General features: G+C 38.4%; 1 protein-coding gene across 4 annotated transcripts in view; it reads left to right on the top strand.

Annotated features, from left to right (window-relative positions):
• ntm (neurotrimin) overlaps positions 1 to 20412 on the top strand; it is a 405658-nt gene that overhangs the window by 331475 nt on the left and 53771 nt on the right. The window lies entirely within an intron of this gene.

Genomic DNA, 20412 nt, shown 5'->3' with positions numbered 1-20412 from the left:
CTAAGCATTTTGTTAACATTGGAAATGGACCAATAAAAATGGGCCAAAATTACTTGGCATAAGCTCTTTTTAAAATGATACACAGTTTTCTCCCTCAAATGCCATTTTCAGTTGTATGTTTTTGTAGAGGGTGATACAGGGGAGTGAAATTAAAACAGGAGTTTCCCAAACTAGAGTTAAAAAAAAATTGTGAAAGTTATTGAGAAAATGGGACTCCCAACTGTGCGATACCTAATAGAACACAAAAAGACACTGAGAGATCAGGCTTTGCTCTTGCCTTAATTTTGAAAATATCCAGTTGTTTCTGTCCATTCTTCACTGTGAGAAGACGACCCAGTGCTGTGAGTCTGAAAGGATGTATAGCTGTCAAATACTTTTTACTGAGAGAAGGAAATAAAGAAAAAGATAAATTTACAAATAAAACGAAGCTGAAAAGAAGCTTCTCATGTTCTTAGAACAATGAACAATGAACTACCCTACAGTTCAGACCTCAACATCACTGAATGTGTTTGGATCATGAGAAGCAGAAAATGCAACCAGCCTCTAAGCCTCAACTCTAAGATGTGTTATTTCTGCAGATTTGTTTAAAGAGCTGAAATTGTCTGCCCAAAAAATAATGGAAGTTGTAATAAATCAAACGGTAACACACTAAATAGCAAATATTTTGATATTATATTTACTTGTTGAACCCTCTGTGTAATTTTCTGTTAAATATGTGTTTTCTGCCCTTTTCCTGATGCTGAAATTTAATGTTATTGTTAACTTAATTGCATGAAAATTAAATAAACCAAGCTTGGTCTGACTTTTGCACAGGATATGAAGTATAGATCCATGCATGTAAAACATACTATAAAATTGTCATATGTATATATATATATATATATATATATATATATATATATATATATATATATATACACACACACACACTTGAGGATTTATATGATTTGATACATATATATATATATATATATATATATATATATATATATATATATATATACATAATTGTGAAACAGAGCGGATCTTTCTGTGGCTCCATTGTTTCCAGTTCAGGTCCAGCAGCTGAGATGGTTAACCTTGCCCACTGTGAACTTGGCTCTTCGCCTCTATGAGCATGGACCTCTCACTGCAACCAATTAAACCATGTCATTTCTGAGATGTGCTGGAAAGGGGTTTGATAGATCATTCATTTTACACTAGTGCAGTCAAGCGTGCCACCGGCCCATACGTACACTTTTACTCACTCACTCGCGCACACACACACACACACACACACACACACACACACACACACACACACACACGCACACACACTCACATGCATCCAGGCTGTGATCGATGAGATTTCTATGGCTGTTATATATAGTATCGCTCAGCTATTAGGTCTAACCTGCAGCTTAGCCTTTAGCCTTTTAGCCTTGGTGCTCTGTGCTAAATTGAGGCGGCACTCACTTTCATGACTTTTTTTTTTTCCCCCCCCTTCCCTGCGTTAGGCACCCTGGATTTCTTCCTCTGAAGAGTGCTTTTAGTGTCCTTGTTTTTGGTGAAGTACCTTTTTGGATGGAGCTTTCGTTGTGCTACAGGTTGCTTTTGAAGGGCAGAGTATGTAGGTGACTTGAATTTTGATAGCCTGTGTTAACATCTATTCAACAGAGCTGGATTAGAACTAGATACATTTACTCAGTCATAGTTGCTCAAGTAACACGTTGATAGATTTGTGCTTTTCTGAGTATTTTTAATTCATAATATTCTAACATTTCTGTAAGGAACATAATCAACTTTTACATTTTAGTTGTTGACGTTTATGTACTCATTCATTTTCTGTGTTTTCATTATTGCTCATAACATCTGTACTCCTTTGCAATTAGCAACACCTCTCACTCTAATTGTGCATTGCTTTGTTTACCCAAACTACATCAGAAAGAGAAGAATAGCATTTAACAGGGACTCACAGTGATATGTTGATATCGGAAGGTCTCTTAGTGTTTTACTTCTTTACCTGAGGTCAACTTAAAAAGTTTGTGTAGTTTTATATAACAAAATTATTCATTTGTCACATGACCATTTTTCAAACTCTCCTGTATATTTGTTACCTTTAAGACTGATATACAGGGTGTTCCAAAAATTGACATCATTTGAGATGTGAATATCTGAGTAACTCCTGGCAAACGAAATTAAATAGGCTTCATGTTGAACGATACAAGATTTATTTATCAAAATTCAAACAAGAAATTCAGAGGGACGTAGATTTTAGAACCGATTTCACAAAGCTTCACAAATGTAATATCTACCATGTAATAATACCGATACTGGCGGACTGGTGGTCATCCAGATCCCTTTGCCCTGCACAGACAGCCTTCCTCTTTGAATTTTTTGTGCCATGTCCAAATCTGCTTTCCAGTTGGTGCATTTTTATTGAATTTTTTCGAAAATGCACGCTGCACACTCCAGTTTGACTGTGTTCGAGCATATTCTAACACACAAAATGCCTTTTCATTTCTAGTGAACGCCATCCTTCAACCTGAAAAAAAACATTAAAAATTAATCTTGCTTAGTTTTCACACATTTTGTTAAAATTTGAGATCATTTGAGGGAGAATTGGCTGTCATTAGACTACAAAATGATGTCAGTTTTTTTTGGGACACCCTGTGTGTGAGCGCTGTTCTGATTGGCTGCCCTGTATTGTACCTCATTTGAAAACAGTCTAAATTGGCAGAAAATTTGAAGTTATGTGTTTTTGTGACATTAAAAAGTGAATTCAAAATGGCTGTTTTTGCAGTTTAGTTTCCATTTATGTGCTGTGGACTGAGTGAAGAGTATGATTTGAAACTTAAACAATGTTTACATAGTACATCAATCTGTTTTATTAAAAAAAAAAAATAATAAATAAGTTTTCCGTAACATGGAGGAAAAATTATCAGACGGTTGTTTACATTGAGCTGATATATTAAACCGATATTTATGACATTTTTAATGTACTCTGAAAGAGCAGAATATGGAGGCGGTGCTGTTTTTGTCTGCATTTTATTCGTTTTACTGCATCTGTAATCCAACAGAAATAAATTGCTGCTATCAGGGCAAAACCTTGTAGCATTTCTTTTTTTTATTTTTGACCTAGGTTAAAAAAGGCAGTCCCCCTTTATGTTCAGTCAAAATTTCACATAGAATGGACCACCAGAAATTGTTCAAAATTACTTGGAAAAGTGTATTTCTCCATTTACTTCTATTAGAAGTTAAGAGCGTTTCTCCTTGTCCCGTAAAGTTTCCTTTCTCTGTGGTTTTGTTCCGACAGCAGTGAAACGCTACATTTCTCTGTATTCCTTATCCAGTTGCTGTAGTTCTACTTTCTTCATTGGCAGATACAGACCAGCCAACCTTTACACAATTTGCGTAGCAGGGACGCATTCTGACATTGTAGTCGCTGATATTTTTCACTCTAAATTACGCAAGAAGCAGGTGACGCCTGTGAATTCAGTTGTGCTTCTGCAGTTCTCCAATCTAACAGCAAGAGGCAGCAGTGTGTAGCCTTCTGAAAACAGAAGAAGAGTTCGACCAATCACAGCGCTGGGTTCATTCACCCTGGGATGACAGATATGTAATGTCAATCATTTCAAGAGACGATAAATCGATAGAAACACGGTTCTGTTTTTTTTGCCCTTCTCTTTAAACTCCTTTGCACAGGTAAACAGACTGGAGTAGATGTGGAAGATTTATTCTGAACTGAGTTAACGCAGACGTGCCGAACTTGGGGAAATATTTAACGTTAGCATTGTTAGCCTAACGTTGCATAATTTGCAAACTAGCTAAGTTATTTTGTCTATGTGTCGCAGATTGTTAAACATGACTTTCCACAGTTCTGTATTCATAATTATTATTGCAGTCAAACCTGAAACCGTAAAGAGAGAGGAGCAGATCATCGCAGGGTGCGGAAAAAACATTACCTAGAAAGTTACTGGGAGGTGTGTGTGTGTGTGTGTGTGTGTGTGTGTGCATACAGCTTTACAAAATAAAATAAACATGACACAGACACAGGGAGAGGGAGAGAGAGAGAGAGAGAGCAGCAGACCCTGTCAAAACCTGATGATATGGTGGCAAGTGGGGAAATGACTGTGTGCTAAGTTTTTTTTTTTTCTTTCTTTCTTTCTTTCTTTCTTTCTTTTTCTTCTTTTTTCTAAGCATTACACTATTGTGCCACACAAACTATTTCCCATGGTTGTTGGCAGGTCTGCAGATACGTACACTCTCAGAATAAAGACACACACCCTGTCTTCACTCTAGCCTTTTTATGATATTGTTTGGTTTTAAAACATTGGGTTATGAAAAGGTACAAATATGCAGCTTCCCCTGGGAAAAACTTACTCAAGGTACACAGTCAGAGCTTAAAACCATTGTTGTACCTTTGGGGGTACATATACATTGTACTTTGTGCATGTACAGTACATTTTTTTCTGACAGTGTACATTACAAATGTTGGATATTGTTGGATATTGGCATCAGTCCACAATTCTCATATCGGTATATACGTAAAAGTATGAAATGTAAAATGAGCTCAATGTTAACTGGCAGATCTTGCTGGCAGAATAGCTGCCCTGCTTCACAGGAGCACCGTAGGTCGTGAGAGACTTACAACCAAGCCCACCTCGCCCAAGGGGGCCTTAATGACTTTGAATTCTAATAGGTATTATTTGCAAAGGGCACCTTCATTTGCGTGACACCACTCTGAAAGACAAGGTGCTTTTCAGCTAAGCTCTAATCCTCTCACGCCACACTGCACCACGAGGCCACACTGACCCCAGATCAGAGGGAGCGCGCCGCAGATGAAGCTGGTCACACTTCATTTTTGGCAGGGTGAATCCAAACGATTACCTAATTGTTCATTAATTGCGTGATAGTATTTGCGTCAGTTTCTAATTTTTGCTCTCTCCCCCAGTTAAGACCACGGCAAGGTGACTGTCATGCTTCCTGTAGATGCAATTACAACACAATTACAAGTTTGTCGAGCTGAAACACGTGTTCTGACATGTCATGGCGTAGCGTGGAATGGAAGAGACTTGTTGCTGGGTAATGTGATGATTCGTTTATGCAAAATTAGGCCAAAGGTTTATTTCTTAAAATTGATTTCATTAGTATTTACTGTAATATGTGCTTCAGCTATCATTAGCTTTCCACTGAGACCGTTGCAGCACAGCATAAGGGATTTGTCTGGTTTATAACAAAAAAGAACAAGAAAAGAAAGAAAAACGGAAGAATAAACATTAACGCTGTGCCTCTTTCTGTTGCCCAGAGAATAATTTGACAATAATCGGTGTGAAATGTATGTTATTAACAGTTGTGTGTACATATTAGCTCAGACAGGCGAGATATTCAGGGCTTCGAAATCGATCAGTGTGTCTTTGCAGTGTGGGTTTCCTGAGGCTGCTGCAGTGATATGATCAGTTTGGTAACTTGGTAACTCTCAAGCTCTGTTTAGGCAGCTGCAGAGATATACATTAGATTCAAATTTAGTCACATACTTCAGCCAACTGCTGGGAAAAATTTGGAGTTAATAATTTTACAGTAGCGTTGATTCACATATTGTAATTGTTTGTATGTAATTACATAATTAATAACATAGTTACATGATGAATTAGGCCACTGGAATGTTCAATTTAAATTCTATCAACAGGTGATTGAGGTAATTGAGATAACTGTCTTTTCTGTGACTAAAATATGGCAAGAATGTAAAGGATATTTTTTCCTTCTGCAACACACAATACACAAACTTTTAATAAATCCAATTTAATCCAGTTTAATCCAGCTGTCTACGCATTGGCCCTATTATTAAGAGATTGCGGCGATACCCTGGCGATACCACAGCCATCTGTGGCTGGGAATCCAAGATCAGGAATAGACGAGCCCTCAATTCTGTTACGACCCGGTCTAAAGTCAGGCCGTAACAGAGAATGAGAGTGGGCTATGCAGGTTTGCAAGAGGCCAAGCTGAAATGGGCTGATGGCTTCAGGGACGAGCATAATGACCTGAAGCGAAAGAAACAAAAATACAAAGACAAGAGAAATATTTCTGAAAACAAATGGCGCTCGTCCTCTATTTTCCCAAAGATTCAGATTCAAAATTTCACAGAATCTCCCAAAGCAAAGAGAGGCAATGCAGATTGGAGAGTGCTGGCCTGATCTAGACCAGTGTTCTTCAAGGTCATGTCGGAGGGGGGAGAGCCCTGAACGTCTTGTGAGATGGTGGCTTGGTGACCTCTTGTACATCAGGGAGCCCCCATGTGGCCAGTCACAGACCTGCACATAATGGGACAATGGGACGCAACAGGGAAAAAACATAAAATGCCAGCACAAGGCATACAGAAGGAATATTACGACCAGGGGTCCTAACAGAGCATAATTCTCCTCTCACCTTTTTCTCCTTTTTTGTGTATTTACTCTTATATATTGAGTAATAAGAACCGTGTTTAACAATTGAATGTAAAATATACAGCTCTGGCTCAGCAGAACAGTGCTAATGTTATCTCACATCTGAATTTCTCAAGTGATGCGCCTCAGTAATTCGTGCTACCATTAGGGGCTGTTTTTGGTGGAATCTCGGTTTTACTGAAGCACCAGGCCGTAGAGACTACGCAGCTGTCTCATTGAGGCGCACAGCGGGCGGCTAGCGGACTGCTGTGCTAAAGGTTAAACCAAGGCTAAAGGCTATCATTACTCCAAGAGACAGGCTGTTTCTTCCATATGTCTCTAATGTTCACTCCCTTGATAACAACTTGGACTTTATTAACTCACTCTGTAACTGACTACACAGCGGGAGATGAGGGATTGCTGAAAGAAGAAAAGAAAATTCAGGTAAAAGACTATATTTAGTGTATTTTGCACTGTTTGTACATTGTGTTATCTGCTTATTTGTGGCATACTGGAAAAAACTAATACCATAGAAAGAATTCCACCTGGTATGTCACCCACTACTATTACCTTCTTAGGAAATACTGGCCTTACAGATTTTGCCATGAGCATTGTAATAGCTACTTTTCAACTTACACCACCAACATGTTTTTAAGTTCCATCTACTGCTACGCATGTACATGTCTCTCAGGAGTGCATGTCAGAAATTACATAATGATATCGATATCCCCCATCAGTATCGGTGCAACCCTACTGACTAGTGGGGGCCTTTAGACAAAACTGTGCACTTTTGACTGAATTTTAAGGCTTCTTTTAATAGACCGAGTGATCCAGCAGGGTTAATGAGTACAGTTAAACAAAACAGGACATGAGATATTTGATTGTTGAACAATTGAAAGTCCTGTTGTACTTACTTTTTAGAAGTACCCATTGTAATGCATACTGTTAACTATGTGTATGTGTGTGTATTTATCGCTGCTGTCAGAACAGAATTCGAATTGTCGTATCTCCACTTTTTTTGACATAATTTCAAAATACCTGTTGCCTTTTACATTGTGTGTTAATTTCATGAATGGACGAAAAAATTACTTGGAAAAAAGTTGGGTTTCGTTGACTTACATTAACTGTAGCTTTTTTTTTCCTCTTCCTTAATGATTAGATTTTTTTCTTACTTCAAATGCTAAGTTAAAATGCAGTAAGACACCATTTTTGATCTGTTCACTTGGTTTCAGAAGTTCAGTGAGCTCAACGTTCTCAGACAACCTGGTTACGTACTCATTTTAAGTTAAATCAACGAAACTTTTTGCTGATGATTGGGTGTATAGTGCATTGGTTGCTTTAAGCATATCCAGAAAAGGCCTACAGTGTTAGCTACCCATAAAACAACTCGTTTGAAACTCCTTAGAAGCATAGCTACATTGAGACGGTGATGCAAGTGAATGTGAAACATCTCCTAGCTGCAGATGCGCACACTCATACCTGTGTGCCAACACTGGCATTACCTTCACATATATCTCCGCAGATGTGTTTACTTCTTCTACACTTTCCACTCTTCTATTACCCTGTGTGTGTGTGTGTGTGTGTGTGTGTGTGTGTGTGTGTGTGTGATGGTATAAATCATTTATAGAGGCAGTGCAAGGGTGAGGACTCTGGTGGTTTGGCCTTGTGTTGGAGTGGCTGCCTAGGAGGTAATGTAGTTCATTCGGACGAGCTCAGCCTTGGCTGCCATTCTGCCCAGTACCATTAACTAAGTCCCACACGTGCACACACACCATTGCGCACACATGCACACACTGTCCACTGTCTTAGTCTGAGTAATTTTGAAAATCATACCACAAAGGCTTTCATCTCTGTTTCATCAGTATGTGAGTGGGGGTAGAGAGCAAAGTGAGCTGTGTGAGGTGTGTGTGTGTGTTGTTGAGTGCATGTGTGTGTTTTAGATACAGCAGAAAACACAACGGTGACTCCTGACAATGTCAATTGTTTTTATCCAGTGGAGATAGCTGTGGAGAAGACTCCAATTCCCCTAACAAGTGTTCTATCCCCTCTCTCAGAGCCAAGGGAAAGAGAACAAACATACGACTTCACTCGTCCTCTGAGACCTAGACTAGCCGCCAGCCTCCGCGAGCTAAAACTAGGATAGCCAGTGTAAATAGGCTACCGCCATGATAGCCTGGAAGTTCATTTATATAAGTATATATATTTTTGAAGCTTAACTTATTTTACTGAACAGGTAACAACGAGCTTAAAATGCTCTTGTAATGCAGAACTGAATTTCCTTGTTTTTTTTAAATGAGTTTGTAATGTGTGAACATCATTAGCATTTCTAAGTGCACTATTTATTACCCATATATGGAAACTAAGAGGAAAAACCAGCCTGTTTTAAATTCATTGGTTTTTTTTTTATTTTTGATGTCACTGAAACCAGCGGATTTAGGCTGATTTTACACTGTGAAACTTTTATGCAACTGGTTGCATTTTGTGATTTGACTGCAACATAATTTTTGACATTTACACAAGCAATTCAAGAACACTGAAAGTTGTGCGCAACACATTCAGTTACTAGTTAAATTAGCACATATTTTGTATATCTTTTCAGTACATCATTATCATTTATATACAGGATGATTCAAAAAGATTCATCCAATTTCAAAATGATTTATTTCACTTGTAAATCATTACAGAACAATGCAGTAAACTGTAAATGGCTTATAAGTGAGCATAAAGTTTATTATGTAATTTTACAAGTGCTCAATATGAACCTCCTCCAGCTGTCTGGACAACATCTACTCGATAGTCAAATTCATCCCATACTCGATTGAGCATGTTGGATGTCACTGTACTCATGGCTCTTTCAACGCGATTTCGGAGATCATCCAGTGTTGTGGAACCAACGACGAACGCTCTGAGCTGTTGGAGGTTCACTGCAGACGAAAATCACATTGCACAGTTATGACAGATTCACTCTTATTGAAGTGGAGAACGCAGAACGCTTTCTGCTCAGAAGTCACCATCTCCTCTCAGACTGAAGGGAGCCACCTTCCGGTGACAGTCAGAAACTCTATGACCCCCTCTTTCAATTGGATTGTGATTGGTTCCTAGGCACCTGACAGTTGTACAAATACGGTGCTTTGAAATCGGATGAATCTTTTTGAATCACCCTGTATTTTATCGTCTTAACATATATGTTTTTTTCCAGCGGTCATTGCTGTTCTTTTTTTTGTATTTGTATATATGTCTTTTTTTATTTATTTATCGATTTTTATTTATATGTATTTTTGGGTGGGTATGTAAGGTAATACTTAGGTAACCATTACGTTTGTAGTCTACTCATTCAATTTAGCTACATAGATAACAATAATAGCATGCTAACAAGAATAACAATGGCACAAACAGCTGTTGCTGTTAGCTGGCTAGTTAACGCAGTAGTTAACTGTCCAGTAAACTATCTTGTGTTTAATTTTCTTGTCCATTGTTCCAGTAAAATCAGTTATGTTGAATGATGACGGTTCACATGATTGCATGATGCATTATCGCTGTTTTGATTGGCTGTTTCATGAAACATGCTCAGCAGAATTGAGATACTTGCTGTTGTGAGTGTGTTGGGTAAGGCCCTACGAAAATTAAGATAACTAAGGCCATAACCTGAAAGCCTATATATATATATATATATATATATATATATATATATATATATATGTAGGACAACATAATGCATTGGATTCATTCTCCCACTCTCAGAGAGATACAGTATATAGATTCCAGTCTCATGATACAGTAAGTCTATTTACTGGAAACACTGCAGGCAACTTGCGATGTAATACAGTCAGCACATGCTTACCGCCATCCATTACTTTCTATTTTCTGTATGGCCGTCTTGCCTCACATAAACATTTGTGACCCAAATTTTCAATTGAAAAAGGCTTTTCAAGGTTGTTCGTTATAGCGCCGGTGCAACCCTAAGATGACTAATATCTGGTCGTGAAATTTTAATGGCCATACTCTGTCATTTTCAGTGTCTGAACTGTTCACCGGCCTTCTTACAAAAAGCATTTGTCCAGGGGGCAGCGCAGTGTTCTTTCTTTTCCAAAGCCCAGCACAGGCTCATAGATCTCCATAGTAACTCCTAGTCCCAGAAGTTGTGTGTAGCCTTGTAGTCTGAGGTGTTAGAGTGAAGAACTCAACATGGAGGCCAACTCCAAGCAGACCTTTCACTCAGTCAGCTATTCAGTGTGACCAGCCATTGTTCTTATTCACCACTGAAGGGACAGCACTGAGGATAACGATAATGGATTGCATGCCCTGTTATACTTTTTTTCTCCTTTTTTTGTATAATTTTCTATCATTTTTAGTGTTAATGTGTGTGTAACAGCAGGGTGGCATGGGTAAAATCTCCTAATGAAGTAATGGACCTGGCACCCTCTGTGCCATAGAAATGTTTTCAATTAATGGAAAATAACTAGATCACCCACACTGCGCTGTTAAATGGCCGAAAAGGTGTTTAAACAGTATTATTAAAATGGCCCCGAGTGGCTAAGCCAGTAAAAAAGCTCTGTTGCCAGTGCCGAGGTGAGGCCTACTGCTGGGATTCAGTGTCAGCTTTACAATCAAAAGCAGAAAAGTGCTTCTATCTAACACAAATGTACACAGTTAAGTCAACTTTAATGCAAAATATTGTTGTAGATTTATGCATGTTTAAAATATTCTGCAAGCTAATTAAAGGTTGTAACTAGCACTTCTGTACCATTATGCAGGTCCTTGTGCAGTTTTATGTCCACAGCTGGCGACATAGCTTATCTGAACACAATATGAATGTGGAAATGATGCAAAATATGGCTTTCTTCTCTAACCAATGGCTTTTTTTGCTGATGTCTGATAAGTAATATTCAGTAAACTGTGAAACTTTCCATGTTGTACCTATGAATGAATGAATAAATAAATTCATTCATTCATTCATTATTCATTCATTCATGCATTCATTTATAAGGTTGTTGGATGCGATTACACAGTTGCATGTTCTATAGATGTGCCAGTTTCCATAGTAAGTTACCACAATATTCAGCACAAAAGAAATTATTGTTGACACTTTGAAATACTGCCACCACATTTTAGTTAAATGTTAGTTTGGTTAGTTGCATTTGCACCATGTGTTTTCCCCCAGGTTAAACAGGCAGCTCTGGTTTCACTAGGTCCCACTACACTCTCACATTGCTTAATGTGATTTCATGCTTAATTTGATGTTTATAAAGCTTTTTTAATGTGTTATCAGCAGCTCATGGCTTTTGTACTGCACACTTGATGTGCTATCCAGAGTTATATGTCATCAATGGTTGATCATTCATCAAATAAAATGAAGCAAAATAAAACTAAAAGAATAAAATGGGGGCAACAATGACATAATACTTTGGGGGGGGTGTGGGTGGGGGGGGTGTGGGTGGGGGGGGTGTGATAGGGTTGCTGCGCCATTCTAAGTTATTATGTTGTAATTGTAATTCCCTTAATATGTAACCACCAGCATGTTCAGAGTACTACATGTATGTATATGTATTATGTTATATGGGTAGTTTTTTTTTTGTTTTTTTTTTCTTTTTAATACAGTATCACGCTAATATCGAAAACCGTCATAAACGTTCAGGTTATTATCATGATATGAAATCTTTATATCGACACATGACTAGTTGTCTCTGACAGAGGCATGCTGTTTGGAGGTTGTGCTGGGTTATATATTACATCTATTTATTCCTCAGTGGTTCTTTGATGCCAAATCAATCCCCCCATCCATGGCAGATTAATAATGAATGACTTCTCTTGTTCATGTCACAGCCAAGGCAAGGTTTGGGTGAGTGCAAAGAGGCTATTTATTTATTGATTTATTTATTTATTTTTATTTTTTTTTATTTATATATTTATAAATACTCCACCAAATGCCTTTAATACTTTTCTATGGGAATTACTGGGTATTTTAGGTGCACTGCCTCATTGTGATATTTTCACCCTTTGAACATGAAGCCTTTGTGGTAGCAAGACATTCATGAAGGCTTTTGCAAGTGCCTGTTGAATAAGCCCTGGGGGAAAAAATAGCACTGTTGTTCCCAAACCCTTTTAAAAGGAGCCACCAGTCCACAGCAAAAATATTATGTTTATTTTATTCTATAAGCTTTTAAAAATAGTATTAGTTTTCAAACGGTATACATTCCGTTAAAGAGGACCTCTTCTTTATCTTTCATACACATGCAGAATTAATCTTAATCCGTAACAGAACCCCCCCCCTACCCCCCCCACCCCCAAAAATAAATTGTTAAAGCGTCTTTGAACCAGCCACTGATGACACTGCATTAAAAATTAACTCCCCTAGCCCATGCCGAGATGAGAGCACTAGCACATCCCGTAACCATGATGAGAAACACTGTAATATATTTTTTCATAATGCATGCACATTACAGTGTCATGGCAGAAAAAGGGAGAGGGTTCAGACTGTTTATTCGGGCTGCTTAGTTTCCCCCATCCTGCCTTTAGATGCTTCTCATTGTGCTGAAAGGGGAGACACTTTATTTGGACTAAATTGGTTTGCTGTCTGGTCTGCTCTGATAAGCCAGCATAAGGAAGAATTATTTAATAATTTATGTATTTATTACGTTATGCTGATTCGGTGTTGCTGGCCAAATGTACAGCACCGGCGCGCCTTCCACAGTCAGTGATGTAACTGTAAAGGTTCGCATCAGCTTCTACCTGCTGTGACAAAGTGACTAGACTGCAGTTTTCAAAACAGACAGCATATGCAGCTTACATATGTACTCCAATGCCTTTTATGTGTCCGTTTATGTGCAGTGACTGTAATATTGTGACGGAGAGAAGTACAGACTGACCCATACACATTCAAAGCAGACGTGGACGAGTTTCCAAAATGCAGAAGTCCCTAAATGAATAAATCAAAGCAGTGACCATCCTGCTGCAGAGTACTCTCAGCCTCAAAAGCTCTGTCCTCAGAGGCACACTGACTGGTAAATGCTAAGATAGCCACACCAACTGAAAATTTGTCATTTGCACTCTGTTTGTATCCGCACTGCCATATCTATGCACTTTCACGTACCTTTATTTGTCTAGCTGAATGTTAACTAGTCACCAGTGCAACCCCAATTTCAAAAAAGTAGGGACAGTATGTGAAGTGCTAATGAAAATAGTAAGCAGTGATTAATAAATTCTGGTGGGCCTGCATTAAGCTGAAAATGGTACAACAACACAGCATATGATGTTTTACCTTATGAACTTTGTTGTTTTTTGTAAATATTGTGCCAGCAACACTTTTTGTCACTATTCTGTTATACAAGTATTCAGCTGTGCAGCCCTATGTACCTTAATATGACACACATTTTCAATGGGAGACAGTTCTGGACAGCTGACAGGCCAGTCTAGTACTTGCACTCTTTGATTACGCAGCTGCTGTAACACATGCAGAATGTGGCTTGGCATTATCATGTTGAAATAAGCCTGGGTGTCCCTGAAAAAGACGGTGTCTAAAAGGCAGCCTATGTCACTCCAAATTGTGTTCAGCGATAATGGTGCCTTCACAGATGTGTGGGTTTCCCAGTAATACCCCCCATACTACGACAGACCCTGGTTTCTGAACTTTATACTAGTAACAGTCTGGTATTTTCTTCTTCAGTCCAGAAAACACAACTCCCATTGTTTCCATAAATACTCTAAAAGGTCGATTCATCAGACCACAGTACAGTTTCCACTGTGCGTCAGTCCTTTTCAGATGAGCTCAAGCCATTTGAAGTCAGCTGCAGTTCTGGATGATGATGACAAATAACTTCTGCTGTGCATAGTACAGTTCTAACATGCATTTGTTAACGCAGTGACGAACAGTGCTTATTGCCAGCAGGTTGTCAAAGTATTCCCGAGCCCATGTGGTGGTATCCATCACAAAAACATGCCATTTTTTAATGCAGTGCCATCTGTGGGATCGAAAGTCACATTCGTTAATTTGTGTTTTTTTATTTCTCCTGGTTCCCTGAATCTTTTGATGCTATTCATTTTAGAAGGTGAAATACCAAAAATCCTTGCAATCGCTGAGGAACGTTAATTTTAAACCATTGAAAGTTTTGCTCATGCATTTCTGGCAGAGTGGTGAGCCTTGACCCATGCTTGCTCATAAAGGACTCTTTCCTGGATGCTCCTTTTAAATGCATCACTTCATATGCAATTTCAGAATTAGTGTATATTTACAAAAAAAATTATGAATTTCACGTTAAAATGCTACATATGTTGTCTTTGTACTGATTTTGTTGAAATTAAGGTTTAAAAAAAAAAATGTCCTAACGCATAAAAAAATTAAATATTAAAAATATTCTTTGAAGCAGTTTGTAGCAAGTAAACACAATAAGACCTGTTATTGTTGTAGCATCGTTTTGACAATCACCTGTCACACAAAAACAATCGTCTGTGATGCAAAATGGTCACTTCCTGTCTAAGTAGATTTTTTTTGGCCACATTGAGCAAAAAAACCCACCACTATTTCTGAGCATAGTAAAGAAGTGACGTGTGTTACTCTGCAATTAGTCTCACAGATCACTAATTAAGCAGGAATTCATGTCTTAATCCAGATGTGTATCTAAAAGTAAATGCTTGTTTTTGCAAACTGACCAATGTTTTTGCATGACATCTAAAGGCAGGTAATTGTCAAAATGATGTTATAACAATAGCAGGTCTTGTTTACTTGCTATTATCTGCTTCAAACAAAACCCTTTCAGCAATTGGTAAGGACCGAATCATATTATTAATATCATTATTTTTAATCTGTGACTACATCCATGTTCTAAAATGCTCTTTGTTGTCATGGTGTGCTGAGATGGCAGCTGCTTTTTACCGGTGACCTGCTAACATTTAGCTTGATAAACAAAAGTACATAGAAGTGCACACATATGGAATTTTGTCATTCACAGTGTAAATGACCAAATTCCAGTAGGTGTGGCCGTCTTAGCGTACAGCATTTATCAGACAGTCATTGAGCCTGTGTGGATGGTGCTTTAGAGGCTGAGACTAATCTGCAGCAGTAGGGACACTACTTTGATGTATTAAATTGGGGACTTCTGCTTTTTGGAAATTCATCTAAGTCTGCTTTGCGTGTGTTTGGGGTAGTCTGTGCATGTATTTATGATGAAGGTTTTAAAGATGAAGATTAGAGTCTTCAAATAGGACACCCATGATGCACAGTTCTGTTCTGTGCTACGGGGGTGAAATGGCAAAAATATGACATTACACTATCAGAAAAAGGTATTAAACTGTCACTGGGGTGGTGCCCTCAATGGCACATATTCAGTGCCTTTAGTAAGGGAACATAATTATACCAAATTCCCTTGCGATTATGTTTTACATTGCATTGGCTCTTTGTCTTGACTCCAGGCTTTTGACTGTTCTGTTCTGAAACATTAGATTATGAAAAGGTACAAATAAGTGCTTTTCCACTGGGAAGAAAACATTTAAGGTACACAATTAGATGTTAAGACCATTATTGTACCTTTGTGTACCTTGATGAACAAAATATACCTTTTTAGGAAAAAAAAAAACAGATAAAAATCCAACAGTTGATAAGAGTAAATGAATTAAGTTAATGTTATAATGGGCTGGTATCCAGCTACATGTTGCTATGCAGTTTATGCCGTTAATATACACTGATTTGTTATTTGCAGAGTTGACTGTCTATTTTATGATACATGCAGTTGTTCTAGAACTGCTGATTACTGATTACTGATATTGCAATGCAAGTTATCATGATAATGAAAACATACACCAATCAGGCATAACATTATGACCACCTCCTTGTTTCTATGCTCATTGTCCATTTTATCAGCTCCACTTACTATATAGGTGCACTTTGTAGTTCTACAGTTACAGACTGTAGTCCATCTGTTTCTCTGCATACTTTGTTAGCCCCCTTTTACCCTGTTCTTCAGTGGTCAGAACCCCCATGAACCCTCACAGAGCAGGTACTTTTTGGGTGTTGGATCATTCTCAGCACTGCGGTAACAGTGATGTGGTGGTGGTATGTTAGTGTGTGTTGTGCTTGTATGAGTGGATCAGACACAGCAGTGCTGCTGGAGTTTTTAAACACTGTGTCCACTCACTCTCCACTCTATTAGACACTCCTACCTTGTCAGTCCACCTTGTTGATGTAAAGTCAGAGACGATAGCTCATCTGCTGCTGCACAGTTTGTGTTGGTCATCCTCTAGTCCTTCATCAGTGGTCACAGGATGCTGCCCACAGGACGCTGTTGACTGGATATTTTTGGTTGGTGGACTATTCTCAGTCCAGCAGTGACACTGAGGTGTTTAAAAAACTCCAGCAGCACTGCTGTGTCTGATCTACTCAGACCAGCGCAACACACACTAACACACCACCACCACATCAATGTTACCGCAGCGCTGAGAATGATCCACCGCCCAAATAGTACCTGCTCTGTGAGGGTCCATGGGGGTCCTGACCACTGAAGAACAGGGTAAAAGGGGGCTAACAAAGTATGCAGAGAAACAGATGGACTACAGTCTGTAACTGTAGAACTACAAAGTGCCCCTATATAGTAAGTGGAGCTGATAAAATGGACAATGAGCATAGAAACAAGGAGGTGGTCATAATGTTATGCCTGATCGGTGTATAATCATATTTCCCACCTCTAGTCTGTGCTACAGAGCTTTTGGAAAAGTTCACCGTACACACTCACAAGTGCATTATTGCCCTTTTGTAAAGGCTTGTTGTTGGCAACAAGCATAAATCTCTTCAAGTACACATAGTGCCCAGTATACCTACATTAGCAGTGTTTTATTGTAAAGAGAGAAAGCACAAACAGCAGCACAGTGGCAGATCTATTATTTACATATTATCAGTGTCCACATGAAAAATGAGCTCCAGAGTTGCCCTTTGATTCTCACAAGTGTATTTCATCCGGAGCTTTCTTCAATTACTGAGGCAACAATTGTTCTGTGTTTTGCATTTTTCATTATTTTAGTCAACTTGCAATGCCCTTGAGTGTACTTTATTACATGCAACCTTGCACATATCGCACGGGGCGATGCTTCTTCTTTAGTTATTATGGGCGGCAAATCCTCGTGCTGACCGCCTCTCGACGTTACATCCACTGTGGGACACATTTGTTATATTGGTTGAGGAGACATGATGAATGCTTGATTCGCCAATGCATTTCTAAGCAGGAGTGAAAATAGTGTGATGCCCGAACATCAGAAGGAGAGAGGGAGAGGAAGAGAGAGAGAGTTTAATATTTCCGAGGACGACGGCCTGCAGTGTATTATGGAACAGTCCGGTGGGAAAACACCTGATCTTTCAACTGATCTCAACTCCTCTCCTTTTTGTCCATTAAGCGAGTGGTGGGGGCCCTCGCTGCAATCTCCACTCCCATGATAACAAACGCCCTTGACTATAACTCCACACTGCTGGCTGCCAAGCAGAGACACACTTCCCTCATCTATCCCCCCGTGTGCCGAAGGTTGCCCTGCAGAAACTAAAGTAGTTCAGCGCAGTACTTATCACCCAACCACCATGAAACACGATGATGTATGGTTTATCACCACGATAATAGACCCTAATGAGAATAAAGCGCATGTTGTAGCAATTTGGACTGCATTGCCAAAAATACTAGGCTTATGATCCTTTCTGAGATTAAAACACACACACACGCGCGCGCGCACACACACTCACATGCACCCAGACAAAGATTACTTGAAAGTGGTCCCTGCCTTTTATTGAATGGCTAATCAGGCAAGTAATCAATTAAATGCATGATTGCTTTTGATTTTAATAGCTCTATCATTTAGAAGGAGGATCTGCTTTGGGCTATGCTGTTAACTGTTAGGAATAGCTGTAATTAGACACAGCCTATTCTCATTTAGCATGAGTCTGTAAGTAATTAGCATCTCATTCGCACAAATATCACCTAACCGCTGTATTCATAATATGTAGCGGGTGCATTGTCTGTAAGAAAATACTGCTGCAGGAATATGTAGACGCTGCCTAATGCTTCCGACAAACTCCGCTCTAAACACTTTTCTGAGGTCAGTGCATTTAATAAGCAGGTCTATAGCAGAGCTCCAGGTTCGATCTGTGCTTAGCTGGTTGTCGCTACATTGTTAAATAGTTAGGATAAATAGCTAGAATGCCTCTAGTTGTATTAGCTTATGTAGTTAGTATTGATTCTTGTTTCTACTCTGTAAAAACAGCAGCCCTGTGGTACAGTGTAGAGACTTTGAGCAAACTTTTATTAAATGCCTAATGTAATCTTTATTGATGTCATTGCTTTTGGCATAAAGATAGTAGCTCTGACAAATCCGAGAGAGACCTAGGGATTGTGCTACCGTGTAAATCTGGATGTGTTAGGTTAATAAGCTAACTGGTTCAGTTTCAGGTAGTATTGAGCGGGACCTGAAGTGGCTTTGTTCAGTTTGCAGTTTACTTTAGAATCTGCCTGCATTGTGTTTTTAGCAAATAGTCCTTTGTCGCTTTGCACTGAACTCCTGCTAGGGTCTGTGTTTGGGCTGGTGACAGCTGATCTTTGCACAGACTCCGAATGATTCAGTCCTAGACACTTTACACCTGCCTCACACTGTCCTGTGGGACACACTGGCTTCTTACCTGTTACTCAGTTGTAGGCTTCCAATAGGCTTCTAACATCAGTCATTGGTTTTCATTGGTTAATATGAATACTGTCTAATGGCTTTGCTTCTTTATTCATTATTCACTATTACTGTATATTAATTAGTTCTTTCTTTATTACCCCTATTAAAATTAGCATCTTGTCATCGATCTGTTCTTAGAATTTGACACTTTATAACTTGTTTAAATCTGAAACCAGAAGAGTTGTGGCACTTTGATTTTTTGAGTGAATGAGCTCATTCAGAATGTAATTCAAATCTGTAAGTGCTTATTATTGTTTTGTTTTTTCTAAAAATATAAATAATTACATATTTATATTTTGTAAAATATAACATTTAAAATACATTACAGCCTTAATAATATTAATTATTATTATTATTATTATTATTGTTATTATTATTATTATTATTATTATTATACTCTGTCCAACTTTGCATTGTAACTTTTGGAAGTAATTAATGGTAAGGTTACTCTGTCACTTGCGACCAAACCAAACAGACATTCATAATTATTAAATGAAAATTTGTTGTTGTTGTTGTTAAATTTGAATTTTGAAACCAATGAACATCAACAAACAAATAATACTCATTTAAGCCTTCATGGAAAGAATGTATTGCAACAGATTTGACTTAAACTTGTAGAGAAAGGACTGTTTTATTGTTATTGAATATGGTTGACAAATGCATTTCAACTCAGCTTGGCTTGAGAACTGTTTAAAATTTTCAAGTCCAAATGATCTTGATGTTGAGACCGAGACCAGACTTGAGAACTGCAACACTACAGTAATAATAACACACTCCTGTGGTATGACTACTTTTCATGTAATTGCTGATTCAAAAATATAGTCCGTGACACAAATTAAATGAAAGTCTATGAATTTTTGGGCCAGGTAGATCATTCCTTTTACATAATGAATAAGACAGCATTAAGAAACCACATGAATAACAAAGAAAAAGGGGATTAAATGGAAGAAATATCCAGATTTTTGGGCTGGATTAATTATTCTCAAAGCTCTTATTGCTTTTGTTGCATTGTTGTTTTGCCATCCAGTGTCTACCAGAAGGGGATGAGTTCCCCATTTGGGTTCCTCTCAAGATTTCATCCTCTTATTCTTAGGGAGTTTTTCGTTTCCATTGCCACGCTTGATTTGCTCATTAGGGGCTTGGTTTTGGATATTTATAAAGCTGCTTTGTGACAATGACCACTGTAAAAAGTGCTATACAGATAAATTTGAGTTGAATTTGAATGCAGGTTCGTAATACACCAGTTTGCTTCATCGCATCATTCTTTGGATGAGATCACATACTGGGGTCACCCAGTTGTCCTTTCAGTATAATAAAGGTACAG

The sequence above is a fragment of the Colossoma macropomum genome, unplaced genomic scaffold (genome assembly GCF_904425465.1).
Source record: "Colossoma macropomum unplaced genomic scaffold, Colossoma_macropomum, whole genome shotgun sequence".
In the NCBI taxonomy this organism is placed as follows: Eukaryota; Metazoa; Chordata; class Actinopteri; order Characiformes; family Serrasalmidae; genus Colossoma; species Colossoma macropomum.
Note: the sequence above shows the minus strand (reverse complement) of the source record. Positions and strands in the feature narration are given on the sequence as shown.